Source organism: Marmota monax, unplaced genomic scaffold (assembly GCF_021218885.2).
Source record: "Marmota monax isolate L192 unplaced genomic scaffold, Marmota_monax_Labrador192_F-V1.1 WCK01_AAM20220418_F8-fsc00134, whole genome shotgun sequence".
Classification (NCBI taxonomy): Eukaryota; Metazoa; Chordata; class Mammalia; order Rodentia; family Sciuridae; genus Marmota; species Marmota monax.
In genome coordinates this window covers 1,935,998-1,963,400 of record NW_026692281.1, presented here as the reverse complement: position 1 = coordinate 1,963,400, position 27,403 = coordinate 1,935,998, and the positions used below count along the sequence as shown (strand labels likewise).

At 38.6% G+C, this 27,403-nt stretch overlaps 1 protein-coding gene across 1 annotated transcript in view; it reads right to left on the bottom strand.

Moving 5' to 3' along the window:
• The window catches only part of Eda2r (ectodysplasin A2 receptor), a 33,855-nt gene extending 24,770 nt beyond the window's left edge, over positions 1-9,085 (bottom strand). Inside the window, exons 1-2 of the mRNA XM_046440334.2 lie at positions 8,979-9,085; positions 3,807-3,858 (exon numbers count right to left, since the gene is read on the bottom strand). The gene's annotated coding sequence lies outside the window, so the exon portion shown is untranslated. The remainder of the gene's footprint in view (positions 1-3,806; positions 3,859-8,978) is intronic.
• Between the last annotated feature and the right edge of the window lie 18,318 nt (positions 9,086-27,403).

Below are 27,403 nucleotides of genomic sequence, written 5' to 3'. Positions count from 1 at the left end.
TCAGGAGGCTGAGGCAGGAAGATCAAAAATTCAAAGCCAGCCTCAGCAACTTAGTGAGACCCTGTGTCAAATTCAAAACTAAAAAAAAGGATGGGGATGTAGGTCAGTGGTTAAGCACCCCTGGGTTCATTCCCTGATACAACACAACTAAACTAGACTAAACTAAACTAAACATAAAGTGCTTAATAGGTGCAATAATTTGGACGAACCTTGAAAACATTATGCTAATGACAGAAGTCATATACAAAAGGGCAAATATTATATGATTTCATTTATATAAAAAGTTCAGAATAGGCAATCCATAGAAAGGAAGCAGATTTAGTGTTTTCCAAGGGTTGGAGGAAGGAAGGAATGAGTGATTAATGGATGTGAATTTCTTATGTAGTGATAAAATGACCTGGGATTACAGAGGAGTAATGGTTGTATGATGGTTGTATGAATTACCAAAACTCAGTAAACTGAGTAAACTCTATACACTTAAAAAGGATAATTTTTGTGATATGTGAATTATATCTCATTTTTTAGAAATGATGGTTCTTCCATTTTTTGTTTAATATTGTGAATTATCCTATACTATTCCAATACACCTTATCTAAGTTAGCCCCAAAATATAAAAAAAGGAAAAAGAAAAAGAAAAAATGAAAGCTGCAATGAATATTCTTTTATATGCCTTTAAGTGTAATGTTTTGTTTAATCCAAACCTATCTGGTTAATTATATATATCAGGAGAGCTGACAAGTGGCCACATGACTAGTGTATCTTTATTTGGCCTTTGTCATGTGGATGCTGTCCCTGCCCATTACCTCTGTCCTGGTTCCCCAAAAGATAACCTAGAAGAGTAAGAATGTAGCAGACAGGAAAGAGGAGAAGCAATGAGGCTGACATTAATGATAATCCCCACATTAGCTCATTGTGCCCTGAATAATTGCTTCTGGCCAAGTTTCTGCTGGATGTGAGGTGCTCAGGCGCTGGGGGTGCAGCTGCCTCTGGCCACAGCTTGCGGCTGCTGCTCTTCTCAACTTGCACACATGCCTATGGAGTGAAACATGCCCTCTCTATCTAGGATGGGTAGACAGAACAGGATGACAAATCTAAATTAAGAACTCAGGACTTCAGGATATTTGCTTTGCCTGGACAGTGCAGAAGGTCTGGGATTAGAAAGGGTGAGGAAGACAGCAGCTGGTCCATGCCCTGCCCATTCCTCTCCTGTGAGCCCACTCACCCACCCACATGCACAGGACTGGCAAAATCAAGGCAGTTGCTCCACCTGGCCTTGAGGATACTCCTTTCTTGAAAATCAAATTTCTTATCAGTACAATGCCTTCATCATTTTCAGATATTGGGCCTATCAGCCAGATGTTGCTTTACCATTTACTGGTGGCTGTCAGCCTTCCCCTTTCTGGGTTGGCCAACAGTCACTCCTATCCCAACCTTCTCTTGTTCATAAGCTACTTCCAAACTACCAAACATCTTCTTCCAGCCCCACTGTTTGTGAATTTTATATTTCCTGTTTCAAGTCAGTATGGTGAATGGTCCCAGGCCCAGCTCTGCCATCAGGAGCATATGACTACCCAATGCCAGGTCTGAGGTTCCTGTTTGTAACATGAGGGAGCTTGCTTAGCCAATCTCTTAAACCAGTGGTGCTTGCTATTGGCTGTATCTTGGGAGCTCCAGAATATACTTATACTTGGGACTCAACCCTGAGAATCTGATGTGATTAGTCTGGAGTGTGACCTGAAGATCTGGAATTTATACAGCTCCCCAGGTGATTCTCATGTGTAGTTAAAGTTGAAACTATTATATTGATAAGGAGACTCTTTTGGGTCTGACCATGTCTGTTTGTCTGAATATAAGGTGCAGTCATAAAAGGTTTACACATCCCCCATATAACAGAAAGAATTCTATGGAGAAGTAACCTGTGTCATACCCATTTTTTTTTCGGGGGGGGGGTCCTAAGAAAAATAAGAAAGGTAAAGGGGATGGTGGTATGAATATTTTAAAATGTGCCACATCATGTCATCTCCAACTTCTAATTCTATTAGCAACTCCTGCTTCCACTCATAAAAGTCAAGTGCCCCCAATGAATGTTGAGGCCTTAGACAATTTGCCTACCTTAACTTCCTCAATTACTTCTTTGGCCCCTGCTCTCCTTACTTTCTTCACTGCAGGCATGCTGGCCATCTTCCTATTCTTCAAATTTCCTAGGAATGCTCTCACCTTAGGCCCGTCACACTTGCTCAAGCCAGGAATATCCTTGCCCATGACCAGTGCCCTCAACCTCTTCAGTTCTTTGTCCTTGTAACATTATATTGGTAAGGCTTTTCTGACCACTATTTTAAAATTGCAACTTCCTACCATACTAGTTATCCCCCTTTCCTGTTTTATTATCCCCTATAGCACTTATGACCTTCTGGCCTGTCAAATATTTTGATTATTTTTATTGTCTATGCTTTCCCTAACTAGAATGTAAACACCATGAGATGGGATGCCTGCCATGTTCACTACTTCATATTTGATGATTAGAACAGTACATGGCATATAGAGCACTAAATAAATATTGGTTGATGAGCAAATGGTGGAAATCTACAGAATAAAGGTCACAATCTTCTGCCTGAGTGAAAGATTTCATAGTTCATGAGGGGTTTCATATTGATTTACTTAACAGACCTTCACAATTACCCAAGGAGGAAACTAAGGATTATTATCACCAATTAACATACTTACAAAGAGAGAAAAGATGAGGTTCAGAGAAAAAGTATTACTTTGAGTTTATTTAGTAAGAAGTATTCAAAGATAATTTAGGGCCTATGAATGAGACATGCTTTCCAAGGTAGTACTGAGCTAAAATAGGGAATAGAGATCTTCCCAGCCTTCACTGAAATTTCATTTTTCTTCAGTGATATTTTGTGTGGGCCAAAAAAACCTCATTTTTGAATACTAATTTGATTGTGCTTTAAATAATGGTTTGACAGGATTACTATCCAAGCCTTAGATAAGAGGGCCAGGACAAGAGCAGGCAACAAAAGTATATAGAACATAGTTTGGAGTTACAGACAAGTCATGTGTATAAGACCAGAATAGTCATGCTTGCTCATGACTTCATATCAGAAATCAATTCTGTGAGACTTTTTAAAAAATACCAGTTTCCAAGACTTAATAAATCAAAACCTCTGGGGTTTAAGAACCACTGGCTTTGGGCTTGGGATATAGCTCAGTTGGTAGAATGCTTGCCTTGCATGCACAAAGCCCTGGGTTCAAACCCCAGCCGCACACACACAGGAACCACTGGCCTACGTAAATTGTGGCAGAGGATCAGTTAGATAAAGAAGAACACTAAGAACAAAACATTGAGTGACACCCATATTTGATTCTAGAAGAGGAATAACAACCATTGGTAAACAAGTAGGGTAAGCCAGGGAAGAAGAACAGAAACGGGACAGGATAGTAAAGATAGTAAATGACAAACTTTGAAGAAATTAGGGTAAGAAATAGTGTTAGCTGTTGTGAATATAAGGAGGTGGAGGAGTGTTCAGGACTGGGTATGTGTTATTTTAAGTTTACTTCATGTGTGTGTGTGTGATGAAAGTAAATTGCATTTTTATGTTCAAGTATGCTAAAATATGTGCCTGGAATAGAAATAACTCAGAGGTGGTTACTACAGTTTTTAACAGGTTTCACTCTCTATTTCCAAAATGGCTGAAGAATTTTAACTGTTAGTGATAGTAACATCTGGTCCAGCTAAATCAGGATTAGCATAACAACAAGGGTAAATGAAGGGAGCTGGTGCAAAATTAAAGAAACCTCACCTGTTTGCTGTGTCTTTTATTCCAGTGTACAAAGTGAGAAGTAATGTCCCAGCTGGGGGAGAAAAGAAAAAAATAATCATATTAAAAGAAGTTGTCACAGTACAGAAAGAATTAATAACCAATTGAACTGTCCATTTTCACTCACCAAAGGCAAATACTAACCATATGAGTCAAGTGCTTCTTTTTCAAAATACACACACACACACACACACTGCAAAGAAAGCACAAACCTCAAAAGACAAATGGAGCTTAGCACTGTAAATTAAGTAAAAGTAAAAGCTAAATATATATAAATATTTGGTTAGAGTCTGGCAATGAGTGAAAAAGACTTTTTAAAAGGAGGAAAAAGAATTGTGCAACTGAAAATATAGACATAATTAACAAAACAAATGGGATGAAATTAAGACCAATAAATTTTGAGCTGATTATAAGGAGAAATATCCTTTTAATGATTGCTGAGACAATCTTCCCTAGTGGGAGCAAAGATACCAAAAATACCCTGGATGATGTTCCAGGGAAAAATGAGATAATGTATGTGAGAGTACTCTGGAAACTCCTGATTGTGTTACACATGTGAGGAGTTGCTATGATTGTTGTTATTATCCCACCCAAAACTTCGGAGCAAAGGGCACTGGAGACAAGCTTCAGGCCAGACCAACATTTAGCCAAAACTCAAAGCCTCCACTTTGCTTTACTGTCACCCTAGCCAAAGTGAGTCACTTATTTGTGTACTGACCACCATAAGACACCATGAAATTATTGTATCATCAAAAATTAGTTACTCCACCAGCAGTACTGGGAATGGAGATTCATTAACTTCCCAAGGAGGCTGTTGGCTGAGTTGTCCCAGCTGGGACTTGAATTCATTTCTTTGCAAAGCTGGGAACTGGACAAAATTCAGTCGAGTGTTCTAATTTCTGATTTCTATTAATTTTTTGGTCTTGCCCCACATTGTCTCCACCCTGTCTAATTTACCAAACAATCTAGAATAATTGTATCTCTCTGAATATAGCAATAAAACAATCCCTTTCCCCCCCTAACAATCCAAATTCATTTATTCCATACCTTCCTCATAGGCCAGGGAATGAAACATCCTAAAGAAGGAGGGTATTTGCATAAAACCCAGGGCAACAAACATCCTTATGGTAAGACATGGTGAATAAACCCATAGAATGAGACCTATTTGTACAGGATGTGATACTTCTGCCAAAATATTTATTGCCCTTTAAAAAGAAGTCTAAGAAAAGGAAGAAAGAAATACAACACAGTGAGTTTGAGAGGGTAAGGTGAAACTGAAAAGAAGAAACTTGTTGTTTCATATGTAAATACACATTCTCTGAAATAATTTCCAGCCTCTGACAATCTAGAGTCAAAGTGAGTTTAAAACTCATCTTAGTCCCAGCTGCTTGTCACCCAGTAAAGGAATTCCATCTATTTCTGCTTGAACTCCTTTAGTAACAGGCAGCTCAGTACTCACAAAACAGCACATTCTAATATATTTTTTCTTCTCTTTGAAAACTGTTTAAACTTTTCAAACTATTAAACAATTAGAAATATAGAGTCACAGAATTCTGAAAGGATTCTTCAGTGTAAACTAATTCAATTCCCTTATGGTCCAGATGAAGAAACTGAGGCTTAGAGAAGGAATAGAATTTTCCCAAAGCCACATAGTTGGTTAGTGGCAGAGTTGGGACTAAATTCAAGTCTCCATGTTCAGGCCCAGTGGCTTGTTTATTTCCCATAAATAAAGAGAGAAATGGGCCTAGCTTCTGGATTGATTACTCAGTGACCATGTTACCAAGGCTTCAGCTTCTTGTCTTCACACCCACAACCTAACATTGGCTCATTTTACCCTAAACAGAACAAATCCAAAGGGTGGACTGGGTCAGGGAAAGGTGGCTCATGGAAGGGAAGCAGTGCTGCCCACTCTTTTGGCTCATCCACCATGGTGACTAACAACCTCCTGGAAGCAATGACATGTTACTGCTTAATTCCACCATATATTACATGGCAATTCTTTTATTTGTGAGAATGGTATGATGACTTTTGGGGATACTTGGGGGACATAATACCTGTTAACACTCCAGGATGGATTCTGAGTCACTCAAAACTCACTTGATAAGTTCCTTCTATGCTAGGAATTCTATTAGAACTTAGTAACAGGAGGGAAAACCAGAGGTTTCCACCTGTAGGAAATCATGTCTGGTGGGGAAATTGAGAATATATACTGTTAACTCTAATCCAAGACACATTATGGCCATCTTCATATCTCCCAGGAGCACAGAATAGTTACGGTCCTTTTATAGACTGATGGCAAGAATAACCTATATCCTTCCTGTTAAGCTCCCAAAGGGAAAATACATGGATTTTCATAAAGAGAGCAAATAAAAATATCTTCTGCTTCAAAATTAAGCGTTAGCTCTGAGAAATAGCTCCAAAAGATGTCTCACCATCTTCGGAAGGCATTCAAGTGGAGCAGGTCAATAAGACATCAAAGGAGAGTCATGTGGCCAGTCACAGGCCTTTCCCCTGGGTCTAGGAACTTTGTTCCCTGAATGGTTTCAAGAGAACTTTCAAAGGAATGTCTGGCATAAGGTGATTGGAGGATCTTACTTCCTCTTGCCTCCTTCTCTAGTGCCAGAGCTGATCTAATTGCTTAGCTGTCACCATAAACCCAAATAGCTACTGAAAATCAAAAAACAAACAAACAAACTTGAAGTTAAAAAAAAAGTGATTCCAATCTTGGCTCAGACACATACTAACCATCTGGCAAGTTTCATTTCTCTGCCTTCCCTAGTTGGGTTGAGGTGTCATTGGGATTATGGTTTAAAAAATACATAAACATTTTTTTCTCACATTCACCCATCATGTTACTTTCGCAGTGTTCCGCATCATTATGAAGGTGTTACCACCCCAATTTAAATAGTTCAAAACCTCAGACACATATCTGATTTGACTCCATGTCATGTGAGAAATGGAAGCAATTTGAGTGTTTTGACCTAGGGACAGAAAATGTACGTAATCTGGCCTCTGGTCTCAGATCTTTGAAGACCTCTCAAGGAAGATAAAGAGCAGACTGCTCTGGGTGGTCCCAGAGAGAATAATTAGGACATCTAGGGTCAAGTCATAGGTAAACCAAGTCCAGATTACCAAAAGGGAAAACCTTTAACAGTCAAGGCTTTCCTTGAATGGAATGGGCTCTTTCAAAGAGCAGGGAAGAGAGCAGAATCCAAGAGATTGTGAATCTCACACTCTTCTTTTTTAAGCCCATATAATTTATCAACTTCAAATTTCTGAAGACTCAACTGATGTGATACCTTGTTAAATGAACTGCCTCCTTTCCAGTCCCACAGCCACCACCTCAGCTCCAAGGCCTTGTCCCCTCTCTGTATATAGTTTATCCACCTCTTGATTTCTTCTATTCCAATATGGCTGACTTATGTTCATAAGATTATTCTTCCTATAGTACATATCTGGGTTTATTTAGCTCAGAAACTCTTAATAGCTATCCACTGTCTGCCAAATCAAATTGAAACTGAAATATCCAAAGTCTTTTGTGGTTTACCACCAATCTAACATGGCAACTTTAACTTCCACTTTTCTCCTAATTGTAAGTTAAAATCCATCTCAGCTGGTGTTATTTTCACGTGCTCCAAGCTTCCCTGTCTTCAAGCAGTTGTTCCTGTTGTTTTCTTTGCTTAAACTGCCTTCTCTCCTATTCTCCACCTGTTGAAATCCTATCTGTACTCCACGGTCTAGCTTAAATAATAATAGTTAACATTTATTGAGTGCTTATTTTGGGCCAGCCACTGTGCTAAGCATGTGCAAGTATTTTACATGGATTATCTCATTTAATCCTCACAACAACCCAATGAGGTAGGTGCTATTATTATCTCCACTTTAGCCTGGAGTTTACTAAAGCTCAGAGAGGGGGAAGTAATTCTGTTTGTTCAAGGGCACACCAGTTAATAAATGGTGGGGATGGAATCTGAATCCAAAGAGTTTGCCTCTGGAGTGCTGACAGGTGTTATTATTTCAAAAAACAATCCAAAAGGTTCTCAGATTTTTTCTAACTCAAGTTGATAGGATCCTTACTTGAGAACCTCAGAGCACTTTGCTCCTTAAAGATCTATCTTCTATTATATTTACTTGGGTTCTTGTACCCATGATGAGCCTGACAAGCCCCATTGGCCACAGCCTAGATTTTGCACTTCTCACTGTCTCAAACTTGATGGCCCAGAGTAAGTCCTTAATAAGGTCGTTAAGTTAAATTGGAGGAATATTGAAGTGAAGGAAAGGTCAGGAGAGTTATCTAGAGGAGATGGTCCACACCCCCGCTACCCTGTATGACATTGGCCAGTGCTACCAACACCTGTCCAAATCAGACCCTTCAGTCTATTTTCCCAGCCTGTTCTCTGGCGGGTCTCTTCTTGTCCCCCCAGTTCTCACAGCTGCCTGGGCTTTGGCCAGTGTTTGGGGTGAGGCAGGATCAAAATATCACTGCCCTGGGCTCAGCTTCCAGGAGTGAGGGATCAAGTGAAACCCAGGCGCTCGGGTGAGGGGGTGGACTGAAAGCCCCCACACAGAGCCAGCATGCTCTCTACACAAGCCCTGACTTGCCCAGGGACCACGTGGGTGGGCCAGCAGTTTAGCTTCCCTCAGGGATGCTGCACATATCTGATCCACCCCCTCCTCCCTTCTGCTAACTCCCAGCCTCCTCCTCTTCCTTATCTCCCAAGCCCAGATGCTCAAGGTAGTTTGACAAGTCCGGGCATGTTCCCAGTGGCCATCCAGGTCCAGTAAGGAGGCTCTTACAGCGGGGTATTGGTTCGCTAGGGCTGTAAGAATATCAGCCTAGGTTCCTGGCACTTCAGATAGTGTTCCCTGTACAAACGGATGAACTGGTAGAGAGCCAGGGGATGCCTTTCCAGCCATTCTGACTTTGCAGCACCCAAGGAGGGAAATCCTGACCTGGTCCTGTACTTCCAAATCTAAATGCCACAGGTTCCGGCCAGCCTGCCACTCCAGGGTGTGCTCCCACACGTGCCCAGTAACGGAAGGATGGGTCTTACCATCACAACAATGAAATTCCCAGACATATGCACCTCAACACAGAGCAAACATTCCGCTCAGCCCCTGCCCCTCAGTCCCCAGCAAGCATATCGCACTCACAGTAGATGAAATCCGTTGCTATCAAAGCTCCGCTCCACTCATTTCATATCCACGTGTAGCAACAGCGGATCAAATCCACCCTCTATTCCTTTCATGCTAAGCCTACTTCCCCCGCCCCTGTGAGGTTTCCGGGGCAGCTATTGGATTACCTGATGTGTCTAGGCGTGGCTATGCAAAGAAACCCCGCCCCTGAAAAGGACACTGTGAGTCTGGGGGGTAAACAGTGACCCAGCCACTGATTGGGCTGGAGTTGCAAAGCTCCTGGGACCGAAGCGGGGGCGAGAAGGCAGAGGGCCAGGGAGTTTGGTTCAGCCCAGTCTGTGGGAACGGAGGGAGGGTCAAGTGGTTGGAGGCAGCTAAATGGAGCTCTGCTCTTTAAAGTTTTGTGCATGAGTTAGCAAGGCTGGAGATTGACAGGCAAACTTAGTGTTGCAAAAGTAAGGATTTTTAGACACACGGAATAGCTACTTCCTAGCTCTGATCCTGCCTTAAAAAAAAAAAAAAAAAAAAAAAAAAAAAAAAAAAAAAAAAAAGAACGCTTCAGAAAACTTTTGACTGGAGGAGGAGAGGTAACATGAAGCTGGGGAAAGACCACTGAAAATTAAGGAAAACTGACTTCTGGACTTGGCTCTGAATTTCTGCACACCCTTCGCCTTTGTGGAGCCCTAGGTCTCCGTACAGGGAAGAGGGTGGACTACCTAGTCTCTAAGGGTCATTCTAATAATCACCCTTTGGGAGTTTATAAGTTTATGATTTCGCTGGCAGCAGTGGGGAAATCCTGGGATGTTGTCCCTGACCTTGAAGAACTTGAAGAGGGGTTAGACAGGACAGACTAGACACAGAGAACAATAAGCAGTATAAAATGCATGAAGCTATGCTTGTGTGGGGATAGGGAGTAAATAGAAAATTTCTGTAGCTTCCTGTCAATTTTGTGTGAAACAAAAATTGCTTAAGAAAACTAAGTCTTTGATACAAAATCAAAAAAGCGCTAAACTATGGGATATAGGGTAGAAGGGCACTGGGGTGCAGTAAAAAGGAGAACTTAGAAAGGCTCTAAGCAACTTAGTGAGACCCTATCTCAAAATAAAAAGTAAAAAGGGCTAGGGATGAGGCTCAATGGTTAATCACCTATGGGTTCAACCCCAGTATCAAAAAATAAAAATCAGACCAGAATGTGGTCATCACTTAGACTGCTGTTATGGGCTCAGGCATAGAAAGAGAATTGCCAGAGTTGTAATTTCAAGTCTGTTCCTTACTTGTTGTGTGACCTCCAGCAAGTTACTTAACCATGTTGTATCTTAACATATTCATTTGTAAAATGGACACAATAATAATCTCTTCCTTGGGATTATTTTGGGGAGTGCATGAGTTTATATAAAAATAGGGTTAATAAATATAAGAAAATTAGAACAATGAGTGGGACATAGAATATAACATACACATGTTTATTAGATATAAATAACACACACACACACATAAGCAATTTAGGGTCCTTATATCTGTGAGATTAAAATGAAAATAGTTGTGCTGTGTAACTATTAATTCTTCCCAGAGGAGGCAAATGAAGAGTTACAGGTGGAAAACTCAGCTTTATCTCCCAGAGAGTAGACTCTTTCACAAAAGAGGGGCCCTTTGCTTTTTCTCCATCTTGTGCTACCCAGATCTGGCTTACAGACAGCCCAAAGAACCCTGGCTTTGGATTTAGGAGTCTTGGCAAAATTAACTTCATGTGTAAAAATCAAGTGAGTGTCTTTCTCTCTCAGCCTTTGTAACCTAAAGAGATTCTTAGAATAGATGACCTTGAAACTCTAGAGCAGTGCTTTTTACATGTTAATATATACACAGAATCACTTAGGAAATTTTATTAAAACACAAATTCTGATTTAGTAGCTCTGCTGTGGGGGCCCAAATTTTGACTTTCTAACAGAGTTCCCAAGTGATGCAGATGCTCCTGGGACACAGAAAATTTCAAAATCAAGAGTCTAGAAGGTGGTCAGGGATAGCCTTTACTGAGCATCTGTTGTGTTCGTCAGCATTCCATTACTGAAACAAAATACCTGAGATAACAAATGTATATACAGGAAATATTTATTTTGGCTCACAGTTTTGGAGGTTTCAGTCCATGTTTTGTTGACCCTATTGCTTTTGGATCTGTGGCAAGGGCGGAGCGCATCATGACAGGGTGTGGAGATATAGTGGGGCAAATCCAATCACTTTATTGGCAGGATGCAAAAGGGAGAAAGAGGAAGAGATCTGGGTCCCATTGCCTCCCTTGAGGGCATATCCCCCAATGACCAGAAGGCCTCCCACAAGACCTTACCTTTTAGAAGTTCCACCACTTCTCAATTATGGCATAAGCTGGTGACCAATTCTTTAACACTCATCTATAAATCATGCAAATGTGCCCCTTTGTAACTTAAAAAAGTCCTATGAAATAGTGATTACTATTCCTTATGGATAAAGAGGATTCTTGTACTCATGACACTGCCTGGAATACTGAAATCAACCTGAGATGAAGGTACTAAGGAAACTTCAGAGGGTACTAGCTTTTGTCAGATTATTTTGAAAATGACTAAAAGCAAAAAATATGAAGCTAACACTGCCTTCTACCACATCTTGTCCAATAATACTATGATAGCTGGCCCTCACAGAGCACTTTTCAGGCACTGTTCCAACTGTTTTGCATGGATTAATTAATTTAACCTTAAAATAACCAATCAAGCTAAAAGCATTGGAATCATCCTTGACTCTTTTTTTTTTCACCTCATATTCAATCCATCAGCACATCCAATCATCTCTGTCTCCAAAATATTTCCAATGCCACATCTTCTCAGTACCTTCACTGTAATTACTTTAGTGAAAATAATCATTACAGGACTTCTTGATCTTATAGTTACACTACTACCGTCAATTCTCAGTAGAGCAGCACAGTGACCCTTTGAAAACATAAATCAGTCCAAGTCTGTCCAAACCATTCTACTGTTTTGTTAGTCCTAGTATATGTCAAGGTCTTTGACTATCATCAATGAGAGTCTACAATCTGCCCCACTTAATCCCATGCTCATCAATCTTCCCATATATCTCTAATCTCATTCCTAGCACTCCCCTGGATGACCATACTCAACCATACTGGCCTCTTTGCTATTTATTCTAACACTCAAAGCATGCTGCAGGCTGGTCTGTGCACTTGCTCTCTTTCAGACTAGACATTTTTTTCCAAGCTATCTTCATGATTCCTTCCCTCACTTCCTCCATATTTATACTCAAATGTTGTCTTATAATTTCTTACAATACTTTCCTGAATACCCTAATATATGCTAAGGAAATTTCCAGAGACTTTTGGACTCCACTAGGTAGACTTTGCCTCAGGGTTAGCCCCAAGTATGTGTGGTGCAGTGTGGCAGTGGGTAGGATTAAGGCTCTCAGCTCTGAGTTATTCTAGCTTCATTGTCAATCAGAACTGAAGCTGGGTCAGCTCATTTCTTGGGGACTCCCTGCAACATTTCCTTTCATAATGGGAAGGAATTATTTTATTTACCCAAAACAGAGTAATCCCAAACAAAGGGTTTCTCTGACTTCACTGTTGTAACTTCCCTAATCTGACAGCAGCCCCCACCCCAACTATTTCTGGGGACAGAGAGGTTCTTCTGTAGCCCAGTGAGAGATCTGGGGCTCCCTGCTGCTAAGTTTTAGCTCTTCTCAGAGGTTACCTAGGGTTGCATACAGTTTAGAGAAGACTGAATAGTCTCTAATTCTAGGGTAACATGCAGGCAGGGGGACTTCTTATAAAAGAACCTCATTTTATTTTGTCAGACTGGTGCCCTTATAGACCCTCTGGAGCCTGGAAGAGGAACAGAGGTAGAGGCTGAAGCACCAAGAGATGCTGGTTTCTGTGGGGCTGCCACTTTGGACTGCAGCATCTTAAGGGATGTCCCTGAATACAGGATCAGTTTCTGGTGTCCTTTAGTAAGCTTGTGGGGAAATGTATAGATGACTTTAATCATAGATGTCAGTTGCAATGGCATGTACATGCTTGGGTCTTCTGGATTAGAAAGCTGGGACATAAGAAAGTTATTTCTAGTTATGGCATTTTTCAAAATTCATTTGATTTCTAGCATAGTTCATTTTTAATCTTTTCTCTCATTCTTAATCAGCTTCTCTTCCACTTGCCCTGAGTTACTGTTTCAGGCTCACTCCTCTTAGTCAAGCACAAAACCAACCCTTAACCTCTTAGTAGATAACTTTACCTCCAGCTCTGCTGAGAAAATAAAAAAAGCTACAGGCTTCAACTCTCCAAACAACTTCTGATTTCTCCACCTTCAAAATCATTCTTGTCTCTATCTTGGAGCTTCTTTCTGTCCCAAACTAATCTCTCTATCTGTGTTACTACTTCCTGTCTGATCTACTTTCCTTTTCATGTATCTTTATAGTCTTTCTTTGCCTAGATCCTTCCCTTAACCTGTACCTTTCCATTCTGAACCAAGATTCTGGAAAGAGGTTTTCATAGTCCTTTCATATCCTCACATTCGTCTCTCCATTTCTAAACTCATTACATTCTGCTCTCCTCAGGATCACTCATGAATTTCTTGATATCAAACCTATGGATTATTTCTGTATTCTCATTTGAATTCTCCAAAATATACATATTTTTGACTCTTTTTTTCCCCTCATTTTTCCTTTGACTTTCATGGAAGCTATTTATTCTATATTCAGGCCTTTAATTTTTTTTCTAGATTCTCCTTACCCACTTGCCCACCAAATGTTGGAGTATTTCAGAGCATTCCAGTTTGTCCCTCTTGCCTGATTCTAACTTCTCTCATTGGAGTGTGAACCTATGTGGTAGACACCTCCTATGTCATTTCACTAATTAATTCCCACATGCAAAATAACACCAAGGGCATCTTAGGCAATCAATATACTTTTATATATTTTATACTGTACATAAGTATATGTTGAATGAATGAATTAATAAATAACTGGATGAGTGAGCCCAAGGAGGTTAATGTTCACATTTGAATACAACCTTCTGTATGTGCTCCTAGGCCTCAAGTGTGTCACTGGAGCCAAAAATATTGGAGCCATACACAAAGTAATAGGAATAGCCAAAACTTGATCATTACTTGATCAACTGTATATGTTAAGCCCTGTGCTAAATGTCTTACATGCAAGATCTCATTTAATCATCACAATACTCTTATGAAATAAATATCATTATATCATCCCTATTTTATAGATGAGGAAATTGAGGCACAGAAATGGCAACTAATTTTCTGTGGTACCATAACCAATAAGTGGGAATTGACATAGAACACTTAAGGATTGTTAATTCCTGAAAAATTCACTGCCACACGCAAAAGTGAATTCTTTCTTTCATTTTATTTTTTTAAAAATTTTTTATTTGTTTTAATTAGTTATACATGACAGTAGAATGCACTTATATCCTTTGATATATCATACATAGATGGGATATAATTTCTTTTAACCCAGAAACTCTTTCCACCATCTCTTGGAGAACTATTCTAAACCTCCACCTTTTCCCTAAAAGTCCCTCCTTAGGCATTGAATTTGTAATCCAGAAAATGGACTTTTGTCCAGTTCATCAAGAAAACAGATGCTATTAAGCAATTAATCTCTTTACCTCCTATCTATATACATGTAAGTTCATTCTCCCCATCCCACCGCCTACCATTCTCTGTCTTTCTCCACACCCAGCCTAGTTTTTCCTTTTGGAGAAGATAAAGTAATGGACCAAGCTTCATGGAATATCTCCAGTCTTTCTGGTATCATTTTTTTTCTCAGCATTTTTTTTGGTTCTTTTTAGATATAAATGCAGTAGAAGGTATTTTTTAAAAAATAATTTTTAGTACTAGATGGACATAGTACATTTATTTTATATTTATGTGGTGCTAAGGATTGAACCCAGGGCCTTCCACATGCGAGGTGAGCACTCTACCACTGAGCTGCAACCCTGTCCTAGTAGACAGCATTTTGACATATTATACATACATGGAGTTTCTGGTATCATTTTTACTTACCTTCCCTCTGGTGCTCACTCTCTCTATGAATACATTCAAATCCCTCCCACTATAAAATTAAGTCAATCCTACCTCTACACTTCCTCCTCCTTAACTAGAAGTCTCATTTCTCTTCCTTTCTCAGTTAAAGTTTTATGCAGAATAGTCTGCTATTCCATGACTAGTCATTATTTCCATGTCTTCACTTTCCACTAGCTCCCCAATCTGTTGCAATCTGGCTTCTAGCCCCATGTGTTCTCCCTCAGGCCACAAGGGACCTCTTTACTGCCAAATTTTAGGGAATATTTTCTCTCATTTTCTTATTTATCCACAGCTTTTTCCAGTGTTGGTTTCTCACTCTTTTCTTTGGAAAAAATTCTTTCTTGTGTTGGGGAAAGGAAAAAACAAAAACTCTTGCCTGGTTTCCTTCTAATTCTTAAACTCTTCCTTTTTAGATTGTGTCTCAGCATAGTCTCCTTTGTCTCATGCCATGTATGATTGGTGAGTCTGGGTCCCTCACCACATTTTATTTAAATGAACTCATTTACCTCATAGAACAACACTTTAAAGTAGTGTGGTAGTCAGTTTTTCATCACTATGACCAAAATATCTTACAACAAAGAACTTAGAGAGGGGAGATTTATTTTGGCTCAGTTTTATATGTTTTAGTCCATAGTCTGCTGGCTCCATTTCTTTGAGCCTGAGATCAGGCTGAACATTAAGACCTAATGACATGGTGGAGGAAAACTTCTCACCTCATGGCAACTACAAAGCAGAGTGAGAAGAAAGAGAGGAAGGGGCTGAGGAAAAGATAACCCTCTAGGGCATACCACTATGATCTACTTCCTCCAACTAGGTCCCCTCCCAGTATTATATTTAAATTATTAATCAATCAAATAGATTAATCCACTGATGATGCTAGAGCACTCATAATTCAATCATTTCTTGAAATTCCCACCTCTGTACATTGCTGCATTTGCATTGGGGAACAAGTCTTCAACATATGAGCATTTGAGGAACATTTTAGATCTAATAACAACTATAAGAGTTAGGTATTATTTTCTTCACACAGAAGAAAGCAAATCAAAATTAGAGAAGTGGGCTGAAATGTCTAGGGATACATGGTAAGTACACACTCAATCTAGAATGAAAGCCAGGATCTGATTCTCAGCATGTCATATCATATTGCCTTTCTTCAATAAGTAAGGGCATAACATAGCAGTAAAGTAATGTTGGATTCTGAGTTGGTATTCCAGATTTATCACATACTGGCTTATATACTATTATTTTTGAACAAGTAATCTAACATGTCTGAACCTCAGTGTCCACATCTACAAAGAGAAAAGAAACAGGATTTCTAGAAAGATTGAAGAGAAACATTTAGAGAATTCCTAACCCAGTTTCAGACACCAGAACTGAGATCCATTAGGATGATGGTGATAATTATGGCTATAGTTATTTACATCCCCCCACTACTGTCTGAATGTTTGTGTTCTCCCAGAATTCATATGTTGATACCTAACTCCCCATGGAAGAGTATTCAGAAATTGGGTTTTGGGGGTGATTAGATCATGAGAGGGCAGAGATTTCATAAATGGGACTAATTCCCTTGTAAGAAAATTAATAAAAACTACAAAGATTCCTTGGCTCTTCTACCTCATGGAAATACAACAAGAAGAGTAATCTAGGGAGTGAACCCTCACCAGACCCTGAATGTACTAGCTGAGGTAGGAGGATCATGAGTTCAAAGCCAGCACCTTAGTCTTGGATTTCCCAGCTTACAGAAGTGTGTGGAATAAGTCTATTTTCATAAGCCATCCCAATTTGTGTTATTTTGTTTTAGAAGCCAGAATGAACTAATACACAACCTCCACAACTAAGTTTTCTCTTCTTAGTCAAATCTTATTGGGCTACATTTTTATCATTATATACTATCTGTGCCTGATTCAAACTCCATCTTAAAGAATGTAATTTTGACTGAGATAAGTGGCTAAAGCCCTGTTTTCTCTGAAATTACTTCAGCAGGCCCAGGTCCAGAAGCTTGGCACATATTTTCCAGAATGTCCCCAAATCCTGAGTCTTCTATATAAGCATTTATTAATAATATTACTTAAATTAATGTGGAGGCATAACATTTGATCTTTATAATCATGAGAAAGTATATTACTATTATAATGCCAATTTACTAATTAGGAAGTGCAGAATTGTTATCTATTAAATGAGTACTATATATACGTACTGTTCTAAGGAGTTTATAATTATGTAAGTTATTTCTCTACCCACTTTAGAGCTTCATTTCATGATTAGCTTCATTTCAAAAACTAAAAAAAAATGAACATGTAAAATATTAATTGGAGTAATATCAGTAAGATGGTGGAATAGTGGCCGGGCTGAGGCAGGAGGATCATGAATTCAAAGCCAGCCTCAACAACTTAATGTTCCCCTAACCAACCAGTGAGACCCTGTCTCTAAAAAAATACAAAAATGGGCTGGAGACATGGCTCCCAGTGGTTAAGTGCTCCTGAGTGAAATTCCAGGTAACTAAATAAATAAATAAAGATGGTGAAATAAGACCCTCCAGAACTTGCCCCTTGCAGAAACCTCAATTTGAAAAACTGTCCATATACAAAAACACCTTCACAAGAACTAAATAATCCATGTGATAGATTATTGTGCGTGGCATAGCAAAGAAAGCAGAGGACTAACATCCCAGGGGCTCAAGAGGCTGAGGCAGGGGGATCTCATGTATTGGCCAGCATCAGCAACTTAGTGTGACCCTGTATCAAAATTAAAAAAAAAAAAAAATTAAAAAGGGCCGAGAATGTAGTATAGTGGTAAAGAGTCTCTGGGTACAAACCCCAGCAAAAACAAAAAAGCAACCCCAAAACCAAACAAATGTAAAAGAAGAAATAAAAAAAAGAAGTATTAGGAATTTTCACATTATCCACATTACCCCTTCCTCAGCCAGGCAGCAGTGGTGAAGAGAGACACAGCCTCCATATGGAGGAAAGAGAATGAAGTACGTACTACAGTTTGCAAAGGACCATGGCACCCACCATGATGGCTCCTACAAAAGGTGTCTATTCCTTCAAATGTATAGACATCAATATAAGGCAACAGAGATCCCAATTCATCTGGTAAACATGTTACTACCAAAGAAACAAAATTAAGCACCAAAAACCAACTCTAAAGAAATGGAGACTTATGAACTGTCTGACAAATAATTCAAGACAATCATCTTTTTCACATTTTTATTGGTGCATTATAGTTGTCCATAATTGTGGTATTTGTGTTACATATTTGTACATGCATACAATATAAAAATTTGACCAATATCATTCCCAAGTAGTTTCCCTTTCTCTCCTGTCATACTTCTCCCTGATCCCTTTCCTCTACTCTACTATTTTCTCTCGAATTTCTTAAGATCCCCCTACCTTTCTTTTCCTTTTTCCTCTTTAGTTCCTACACAGGAGAGAAAAAATGCGACCTTGGACTTTATGAGTTTGACTTATTTTGCTTATCATAATGTTCTCAAATCCCATCCATTTTCCTGCAAGTGACTAAACTTCATTCTTATGTGTGGCTGAATAAAACTTAATTGTGGGGACTGGGGTTGTGGCTCAGCAGTAGAGTGCTTGCCTAGCACGTGTGAGGCCCTGGGTTCAATCCTCAGCATCACATGAAATAAATAAATAAAATAAAGGTATTTTGTCCAACTACAACTAAAAATTAAATATTAAAAAAAACCTTAATTGTGAAAAAGCCTTCAATTGTGTATATATACCACATTTCCTTTATCCAATTTATAATCCCACTAATTTATAATCCCACCAACAGTTTAAAGGTGTTCTTTTTCTCAACATCCTCTCAGCATTTTTTATTGTTTGTGTTCTTAATAAGTGCATTTCTAACTGGGATGAGATGAAATTTCAGTACAGTTTTAATTACTATTTCCTTAATTACGAATGGTGTTGAACATTTATTCATATAATTCTTGGCCATTTGTATTTCTTCATTTGTTAAGTGCTTGTTTAGTTAATTTGCCCATTTATTAATGGGGCTGTTTATTTTTGGTGTTAAGTTTTTTGAGTTCTTTATATATTCTGGATATTAAGCTTCTGTCATAACAGTTGCTAGCAAAGATTTTCTCCCATTCTGTAGGTTTTGTCTTCATATTCTTGTTTCATTTGCTGTGCAGAAGCGTTTTAATTTGATGTCATCCCATTTAATAACTCTTGGCATTATTTCCTGATCTTTAGGCGTCCCATTGAGAAAGTCATTTCCTGTGGCTACAAATTGGAGTGTTGACCCTATAATTTCTTCTAGGACTTTGCATAGGTCTTTGATCCATTTTGAGTTGGCTTTTGTGCAGGGTGAGAGATAAGAATCTATTCTATTCCTACTATATATGGATAACAAGTTTCCCCAATACTGTTTGTTTAAAAGGCTGTCTTTTTAATATATACTTTTGGTACATTTGTCAAAGATCAAATTGCTGTATATGTGTGGGTTTCTTGTTGTATTTTCTACTCTGCTCCATTTGTTTCTGTATTTCTTTTTAAGCCTATACTATTCACTTTTTGTTGTTATACTTCTGTAGTATAATTTGAAATCAGGTGTTGTGATGCTTCCAGCATTACTTTTTTTGAGGGGGTACCAGGGATTGAGCTCAGGGGCACATTCAACCACTGAGTCACATCCCCAGCCCTATGTTGTATTTTATTTAGAGACAGGGTCTCATTGAGTTGCTTAGTGCCTCGCTTTTGCTGAGGCTGGCTTTGAACTCGCAATCCTCTGGTCTCAGCCAGATATAAACTGAGGAAAAGAAAAAAAGAATAAAATGTGGTGAGTGGCAACATTAAAATGTACATAATTACCTAAAAGATTCATACACATCTAAGAGATTTATCTAGTGTCCAAAGAGCAGGTATTAAATTTCTTATTCTCCTTAATATTGATGGAATACTCAGACACCAATTGCACTGTCACCCCACTTCCACTGTATTTGGTTTGAGAAGACTCAGCAGGACTTGGTCACTTTCTGCCAATATATGAGGGGCAGCCACAGGGTAGAAGGAGCAGATGAGTGATTTCAGGGGACAACATGAGGACCTGCAGATAAAATGTAAAAGCAGAAAGATTTGGGCACAATATTAGGGATGGTTTTCTAACAATCAGAGTGAAGGTACAGGTCAGTTTCTAGGGCTCCAGAGAACTGTCTCCTCCATTTATCTTCACTAATATAACATTACCAGCTTGAAGTGGGGCAGCCAGGGTCATTCTCTTTAGTGTATGCCTCCAGCCTGTCTGGATTCAGAATAATTCCTTCAGAGAAGACTTTATATCTTGGACTACTCTCCAGCTACATTTTCAGATTCACAATTTCTTTCCAAGACTGGGTCTCTACTCAGTAAAATGCAAGTTGACTCCTAAAAGGAAAGCTTGAGGTTAACCAGACAGGCTGGGGCCTTCACAGACTGCTCTGGAATATTTATAATGGACAATATAAGGAGGAAGTGAATGCAGGCTAAAATGTAGAGGCCACAGATAGAATTGCTACTGAGCATCAAGGATCAGGTCTCTCCAGAGATATCCCTAGAAACCAGTCAGCACAAAGTCAATGAGGATGAGGCCATTTAAAAGATTGGACTTTGGGATAGAATAGGGCAGAGAAGAGAGTTTGCCATAAAAAAATGGCTTCCCAATTCTGTGGGACTTTTAACTCTTCTTGATCACTCAACATTACTGCCAAGCCACTATCAGGTCCTGTTCTAAATGGTTCATATATCTAATTGTTTACAGAGGTCTTCTGATATAGGTGCTTTGATCATCATCCTTATTTTTCAGATGAAAATCAAGATACAGACAGGCCAAGGATCTTATTCATGTAGCGGAAAAATGATAATGGATCCAAGAATCTCAGGCAGATCTCTTTGATGCTGGTGTGCCTTGTTCCTACATGCTATAGCAGTGGCCCTAAAAATGTATGGTTTTAACCATCAGCAGAAGCATTGCCTGGAAACTTGTTTTAAATGTAAATTTTCTAGTTCAAACCTGGACCTCCTGAATCAGAAAATTCCAGAGGTCTGTAAACCCAAAAGTGTTTTATCAAGTGCTTCAAGTGCTTCTGATACCCATTCAAGTTTGAGTAGTATATTCTCTTCTCTCCTTCCCAAGAAGAGGTTCCTCCTAAACTCTGCAGAAAGGTAAAAAAAAATGTGTACCTTTAGGGGAAAAATCCCTACTTTGGCACCCTAATAAATTTCTTATTTGGCACCCAATTATCAGTCCATAAATATTGATGCTTATCCTTTTCATCAAGAAAACAGATGATTTTATGCATTTACTCCCTCTGCTTCCTCCTTTTATACTTGAGTCATTCTGTCTTCACTCATCCAAACCTTTCTTCTTGGAAGTGAAGAGAATGAGCCTCTACTCTTCTCCTATCCTATATGGACCATACTCCATCAATTATCCCTACCCTTTTGGTATCATTATTATTTATCTTTCCTCTATGCCCACCCCTCAAATTCCAAACATATTCAAATTCTTCCCAGTGAGTGGAGGGGAATGCTTCCCTCTACTTTGAGTCCTTCTCGAATTATTGTGCCTCTGATTTTATTTCAAGAGATTTTAAGATTTCTTCAACAGCAAACCCATGCATACTTTTCATTTCCCTCTGACAAATTCATCTCCCTCACCCTAGTCCTTCGCTTATGGAAAAACCAGCCTCACTAGCTAATCATTCTTCCAGGCCCACCTAAAAATCAGTCTTCAACATCCACACACTACTAGTTGACATGTTGCCCCTGTTGAGGAATTCCTGAAATTAAGAATTGAGAATAGCACTTACCCTCTTTGACCACCACTAGTCCCAGGAACCAGTGTACCAGCTTCCTACTCTATATGACATTAATCTTAAAGTCTTTTTCATTGCATACTCCTGACAATAAAACTTTCAATGCTTTCCCTGAATTTTCTGAGCCTCAGGGAAATCTTAAGTTATACCTATCTACAGACCTAGTTAAAATAATCAAATTAAGGCTCAGAAAGGCTAAGTAATTTACCCAAAGCCATGCAGTTAGAGCAGTGGCAAGATTTAAGAACAGCCTCTGTTCTGACAAAAAAAAATAAACCCTTAATAAGATTAACTACCATTTAGTCATTTATTCTAATATAAACTATGCATTATAATAGCTATTTATATATTCCTTAAAATGTACCAAGACAATTCATACACACCACCAGTGAAAACTACTAAAAACTTCAACATTATTTACTATCTTTGTCCATTTGTGCTGCTATAACAGAATACCACAGACTGGGTGACTTATAAAAAACATGTTTTTATTTCCCACAGTTCTATAAGCTGGGAAGTCTGAAATTAAGGCACTGACTTCTAATGTGTGTTGAGGACTTTCTTGTTATATAGAAGGGCAAGCCAGCTAGCTAACTGGAGAACACTGCATGAAGCCTCATTTATAATCACCTTAATTCATGAGGAAGAAGCCCTTATGGCCACATCACCTCTTAAAGGTCTCATGTACTAATAAACTTTTCATTACTAAAAAAAAAATACATGATAAAGGCTACTTATAAAAAATAGGTTAATTTAGCTCATAGTTTCTGAGGTTCAAGGGCATGTCACTGCCTCAACTTAGTTTTAAGCTCCATCATATCATAGCACACAACAATGATATAAACAAGCAAGTGATTACATCTTGAATCAGGAGTAGAGAGCTAGATGGATTCAAACTCAAGCTTTAATAAGAACCCTATTGCAAGAACTACTAAGGCGTTCCACAAGAACTATCTTCTGAGAACACATCCCCAATAAACTAAGAACTTCCTACTAGTTCCCACCAGTCATGTAAATCAAACATGGGTGAGACTTAAGGCATGATCAATTCAGCAGAGACAAATTACTGTCCATCTGTGAACTTGTTTAATTAAATAAATTATGTGCACCAAAATGCAACATGAGACAGGCACAAGATAAATATATTCATTCCAAACTGAGCAATAAGAAAGGAGGAGGGGCTGGGATTGTAGCTCAGTGGTAGAGCACTCATCTGGCATGTGTGAGGCACTAGGTTTGATCCACAGTGCCACATATAAATAAATAAATAAATATATTGTGTCCATCTACAACTAAAAATAATATTTAAAATAAAGAAGGAAAAAGCCCCAAGTGTGTCAAAACTAACAAACAAACAAAACACTAAAAAGTCTCTCTGATCATATTCTTTCTACCTAGTTTTCTCTTAAGGAATATGGAGTTGTATCTTAACAATAATGAAGCCCCTCTACTTGATTGGGTTTGCTAATCTTGTTTTTTCCACTCTAGGAGGCTAGAAACACCTCATTTGCAGGGCTTACAAGGTGGATGTTCAAGAGTAACAAGGATGCCCATCTTTTTTAATATTTATTTTTTAGTTATAGGTCAACACAATGTCTTTATTTTACTTTATGTGGTGCGGAGGATCAAACCCAGTGCCTTGTCCATGCTAGGTGAATGCTCTATGTCTGAGCCACAACCCCAGCCCAAGGATGCCCATCTTATGAATGGAGGTCAGAGTTTGGAAGATGGTATATTATATAGGGCCTTATATATTATAGGCCATGCAAAGGATATGGTTTTTAGTGTGAGAGTATTTATAATATACTGTAGGACTTTGGTCAGAGAAGGGACATCATCCAACTTCCACTTTAAAAGTATTATTCTTGTTTATATGTAAATAATAAATTTTAGGGGGCAAGAATGAACAGGAGAAGATAAACTGGGAGGCTATCACAATATTACAAGCAACAGATAATATTGGTTTGGACTCATATGAAAGTAGTAGTAAATGGGTGGATTCTATATTTGCTTTGGAGGTAAGGTTAAGAGGATTTGCTAATGTAATGGGTATTAGATTCAAGGGAAAAATAGGATAGAAGAATGACTCCTAGGTTTTAGCCTTGAGTAAGTGGATGAATTGTAATTTCCATTTATTCATATGGAAAGGCTGGAGGAGAAGCAAGTTTTGTAGGAGTGGGAAATAAAGTGTCTGGTTTTGCACATATTAATTAATCTACCTATTAGATTTTCCAGAGGGTCAGCACTCACTGATTCAGAAATTGTGACTACTGACTGAGTAACTGGAATCAGGAAGCAGCAGTAGTCAAAGAGATAAGAACTCCCCAAAAATCAGAAATTGACTGATGTGATCCTTCTTGTACAGGGAGTTTAAAAAGTAAAAAGGGGACATTAGAATGACATGTGATAGTTAGAACCATCAAATCATATTGTTTGGATGAGAAGCAAAGGAAGAACATCTGATACTCCTGCCATTTGATGTTGGAATCCTATCTACATGTCCCTCCAAATTAATCCAGTTTTTAATCATCTCAACTAATGAGATTAATAACGGGCTTCTGAAGCCACCTATTTGCATTACCTAAAAAACTACACTGAATTCATATGGCAGCCCCTTACTATTGTGTCCCTATTAACCAAGTTTTTTCCTACTGCCTACATAATATCTTCCCATTTCTCCTGTAATCTCTCCAATGTAGACTTCTGAGACATCAGTAAGATAATGTTAAGTTAGCTTATCCCCCCTGCAAAAAAAAAAAAAACCCAAAAAAACAAATGCCAAATTTTTTAAACTGATATAAGGAGGCTGATTCATAGTGGGGTAGGGAAGGGGAGCATGGGAGGAATAGATGAATTCTAGATAGTGCAGAGGGGTGGGAGGGAAAGAGAGGGGACGGGGATTAGCAAGGATGGTGGAATGTGATGGACATCATTATCCAAAGTACATGTATGAAGACATGAATTGGTATCAACATACTTTATATACAACTAGAGATATGAAAAATTGTGCTGTATATGTGTAATAAGAATTGTAATGCATTCTGCTGTCATTTATTTTTTTAAAAAAATAAACAAAAAGAATTTCCTGTCTTAATTGCCATATTAGAAGGATATATCAATATCAATGCTTATCTATAATATATCCAAAGTGGAAACTCCCCTAAACATTATCTAGTGTATTACATCAGATCTGGAATGCCATACTTTGATTTCTTTTTTAAAATTTGTTTCTTTTACTCTACTCCTCTCCTCTTCCCCTTTCTCTTTCCCCTTTTCTTACTCCATGCCCACTTTTTTTTTTTTTTCGTGTTGGGGTCTTGTTGTGTTCCACAGGTTGTTCTGAACTACTGGACTTAAGAGATCCTCCTGCCTCAGCTTCCCAAGTGCTGGAACTATGGATATGTATTACCATGCCCAGCTCTGTAATGTAGTACCTTGAATCTCCATTGACAAATTAGGATGTGTTATAAGAGTAAAGTTTCAATTAGGGAATAAACCTGAATTTATTTACTATTACTGTATTACTACAGTCACTGGGAATATTAAGCCAACAGAAGAGAAGACCCAAGAGGCAGGTGGTATAAGAAACAAATCAATTTCTATCTTCATGGATCAGAGGAACTATTAGAAAAATGGGGAAAATAAGACTGGTTTAGTGTTGCCTTAGGTAAAAGAATGAGGTAAAGGAATGTCTCTAAAATGTACAGAGATAAAAATGTATAAAATATTTTAAAAAGCCACCCACATGATTTTCACTGGCAATGCAGTGGAGGAAGAGAGTGTGGGGAGATCCATCAGCATGGGGAGTATGGGTAGTAGTTAAATTCCAGACTCTTCATTTAACCTTCTCTAAAAATACAAACAGTGGGGGAGGAAGTTGGGGGTACCACTTCAAAGCCTGGAAAGTATGTTAATTGACCCTGGAAAGGGTGAAAGTCCAAGCTATCCATAAGGTCTTTGCTGGCATATATGAGGGTGGGGACTTTTTTTTTCTGTTCTGTTTGGTCACAGTACACCTAAAATCGTTTAAAACTTTTCTGTCTTGCTGAGATGCTTCTTTCTGAATCCTTTGGTTGTCTGTTCTTGAGGCTTTTTTCTGTGCCCTTTGACACATTTTGATTGTCAGCTTCTGCAGAATCCAATCTGGGCATTGTGAGGCAAAAACAAAGCACAAGGAACACACCACTTTGTTATTCCTTGGGTCCAAAAAATCTGATCTAGTTTTCTTTCGCCAATTTTTTAAAATGTCTGCTTGTACTTGTTTTATGTATAAAGTGTAGAGTTTTAAAGTTGTGATTAAGAGGAGGAATAGGGAAAATTAGGTCTATTTCATCTAATCCTGTCACAAAGTTGTCCTTGGCTGCTATGACTGTTTGTGGCAGCCCAGAGATGTAAAAATTCCCTTTTGTGTTGATATTCAACCAGTCAGAAATAATTGACTTGTGTAATAATGCAAGGATGTGAAGTAAATATTACATAGGGAGTTAAACCAAAAGATTTGAAAGTTTTTTTTTCCTAATCCATAGATTTTGTGCTAGTATGATTTTATATGCATTTCATCCTTTTAGTCAACAAGTATTTATTGAGTGCCTTCTATATGGCGATCCCTGTGCTTTGTGCTGAGGATACATTGGTGAATAAGGACTCATAAAAAAGTTTATGATTCTTCATGGAGTTTATGTTCTAGAGAGGGGAGACTGATAAACATTATATATATTATCAAGAAAATAAATATTATCAAGTATTCTCATAAATATTATCAAGAAAATTTCAAATATGAGTTTTGGAAAGAAGGAGCCATAGGGTCCATTTCATATTACTTTTTGTTGTTGTTTGTCTATGCTGCTGTGGAATTAACCCAGAGCCTTTTGCAGTCTAGGCAAGTGCTCTACCCCTGACCTACAAAGCCCTGAAGTGGCCATTTTAGATTGGATGATTCACAAATACCTCTCCCATGAACTGATATCTTAATGATAAGGATATAGCTCTGAGATCTGAGGAAGAAGACTGCAGACAAACAAAATAGCAATTGTCAAATGAAACAAATCAGTTGGGCTAACTGAACCAAAGGAAACCAGTGTCATAGTGGAATAATGGATAAAGAGTTGAGAGATCATGTTGGACCTTCATAAGGAATTCTTATTTTATTCTGGGTGAAATGGGAGGCATGTGTAGGTTTTTAAGAAAGGAAAATGATTGTACATATGCAACAGATTTGAACAATGTCACTCAGCAGGGTATAAGTGGGAAGAAGTTTTGCTTTTCCTCAGTACCATTTTGGGCTATGTCAAATCCTACTCTCTGCTGAGTAGCAAATCTCTTAAAGTCTTCTTGGGCAGATTGCATAACTATATTGTCACATTTCTTATTAAATTTGACCTAATCTACATTTTAGGGAAAATAAGACAGACCCAGATAAACAAGTGTCCTATGTTTTCTCTCACATGTGGAAGCTAAAGGGGAAAAGAGAGGGGGTGAAGAGATATCATGAAATAGAAGGCAGACCATTGACTAGAAGAAAGGGAATATGAGGAGGGAGGAGGGAAAGACAG